The sequence below is a fragment of the Lactuca sativa genome, chromosome 9, assembly GCF_002870075.4.
Source record: "Lactuca sativa cultivar Salinas chromosome 9, Lsat_Salinas_v11, whole genome shotgun sequence".
NCBI lineage: Eukaryota > Viridiplantae > Streptophyta > Magnoliopsida > Asterales > Asteraceae > Lactuca > Lactuca sativa.
The window spans coordinates 69970917-69973634 of NC_056631.2; the positions used below are offsets into that span (position 1 = coordinate 69970917).

At 37.0% G+C, this 2718-nt stretch overlaps 1 non-coding gene across 1 annotated transcript; it reads right to left on the bottom strand.

The window, feature by feature from the left end:
• Nucleotides 1-2048: 2048 nt before the first annotated feature.
• On the bottom strand, nucleotides 2049-2155 carry LOC111901809 (small nucleolar RNA R71). The gene has a single exon (XR_002853606.1). It is a non-coding gene; the product is annotated as a small nucleolar RNA R71 (small nucleolar RNA).
• Between the last annotated feature and the right edge of the window lie 563 nt (nucleotides 2156-2718).

The window sequence follows — 2718 nt, forward strand, 5'->3', positions numbered from 1 at the left end:
TGGAACTTTGGAGGATTGAAGAAAAGAAGAATGGAAAATCACCCAAAAGACGTACTCACAACGTGAATAATTCATGACTCGCGACGTGAGTGGAGAATTCTAGAAGATATTCATGCAGGTGAAAGAGTCCTTGCCGAACACGCTTATCCCATATTCACGACGTGAGCTAGGGAAATCAGAATACTATAAATTCCCTTGCCCATTATGATTTAAAAGACTTTTGGCTGATTGGAGGGTTTCTAGAAGACGAATTTTAGCAGAGGAGAAGTTCTGGAAAAAGGTTTTCAACACCAAAGGAGTAGAGGTTCATAATTTAGTTACTTATTTGATATTTATGAACATGTTTGCCTATTTAGTTTTTGTTTGTTTGTTAGTTGCTATTATGAGCAGTTGAATCTAACTACTCTTGTCTAGCTAGATGAAGCTTCTAACTTATGAATAGCTTAATTTACATGAATTTATTTAGTTTGTGAATTGCTTGTGTTTGATTTATCGTTACCTAGCTTGCTTATGTTTGTTTCTTTAGTTGCTTACATTCATGTTCTGTGTAGCTTAGTGACCATTAACTTCATGAACTTGTTTACCTAGTAATTTAGTGAATATTAAATTGCTAGAGCTAGGATTGACCAATCTTAGTTAGTAATTAAAGTAAATAAATTTAGTTGTGCTAGAGAACGTAGATTATGACCATAATTGCATTTGCATAATACATCTTACATAGCATATTCATAATCATAATTGGTTCTGTGCTTAGTTGTGTGTGGCCATACATAGTTTTACATGAATTAATTAATTATTAGTAAATTTAGACTTAAATTACTAATATAATAATAACCAACTTGATAATCCATAATTATTAGCTAGCCATAAGAACGAAGTGGATTCGAACTAGACATGAGTGTTTTTAATTAATTGATTGAATTATGTGATTTAAGTTCGTCTGGTCTTGCAAAATCAGATAAAACCCCATCTTTGCTCTAAAATTAGGTTAATTTAGTAGTAAATAAATAAATTAGTTAACACCGTTACCTATGATCGACACCCAACTTACCCAACTATTCTATAATTCGACTAGGTACACTGCCTAGGTGCATTTTAGTTAGTTAAGGTAGTTAGGTTATAAATTATAAAATTAGTGGGTACTATTGTGCACATCAAGTTTTTGGCGTCGTTTCCCGGAAACGGCTTAGTTAATTATTAGTTTGTTTGCTTTAAATTGATCGATCCTTTTTGGTGGGGTATAACCTGGGAAAAGTTACTTTTGCAATTTATTTTTTCTGCGACAACACGAGGTGGTAACTTGTACCACGTCGCGGTGGATTGTCAGTAGGGAATTTTTTTTTTAGTTTTTCGTTCAATTTTACGTTTTTATTTTGATTGTTTTACAGGAGTTCATAACCAGAGGATCCAACACACCTTTGGTCCCACCGCTTGAAGATCCAGAGTCTACGCTGCACAAAAAGAATAATAAGAAGTCGCCTATACAAGAACTGAAATCAGCCTTTTCAAGGAAGTCAGGAAAGAAAATGGAAGAATCGAGTTCAGCCTCAAAAATCAAGTTTGAAGTCTTCGATCAAATTCCTAATCCACACGATTCTGAGTACGAATCAGAAACATAATTTGGACTTTATACTAGTGAACCCGAGAATGAGCCGGAGAACGAAATGGCGAACATTGATGAGATGGCCATGGGGGATTACAACAAGCGTATTCGAGATGATGTGGGGTCGGGTTTAGTACATCCTACGATTCCTACCAATGCCACATTCGAGTTAAAGGGACATATCCTTACTGCACTCAAGGATATCCCATTTTATGGGAAGGATCATGAGGATGCTTTCAAGCATTTAGACGAGCTCAATGATATTGCGAATTATTTTAATACTCCTAATATCCCAAGGGAGACAACTTTTCTAAGGATGTTACCAGTCACTTTCAAAGGAGCTGCAAAAGACTGGTTGAAGGCTCTTCCATCTGGTACAATCACCACATAGGCCCAATTGCGTGAGAAATTTCTAGATCAGTTTTGCTCACCCTCCAAAATCTCTAAACTCAAGAAGGCGATTACCAACTTTGAGCAAAATCCGGGGGAGTCATTATACGAGGCATGGGAGCGCTACAAGGGGTTGTTAAGGAATTGTCCTCAACATGACCTCAATATTCAACAAGAAATGTCGATATTCTAAGATGGGGTGAATTCACAAGGACCACTAACGAAGAAGAACCCAAATCAGGCCAAGGAGCTGATTGAAGAATTTTCAAAGCACTCTCGTAAGTATCACAACCCAGGGCGTGATGGAATAAAAGGCAGTGGAGGTGCACAAACCGAAGAGATGGCTGCTATGATGGCAATGCTTAGCACTATGGATAGAAGATTGACCCAAATGGACCAATCAATTCATGCAATTCGAGTTGGTTGCGAGAGATGTAGTGGCCCACATTTGACAAAGGATTGCAATATGAATGAATATGGAAACAAGAAAGCTCAAGTTTGCTATTCAAATGGGGACAAATACGATGAAGATTGGATAAAAACCAAAGAAGGAGTGGTTGCCTTATGATGAATACAAGAAGAAAAAAGAAGAGAAATTTGGGAAATTGGCCGGGGTTTTTACCAAAAAGAGCAACCACCGGCTGAGAAGAAAGTTGATCTAGAGACCATGTTAATGAAGTTTATGGAAGCTTCAGAAAAAGGCATGATGCTACTGATGCTACAGT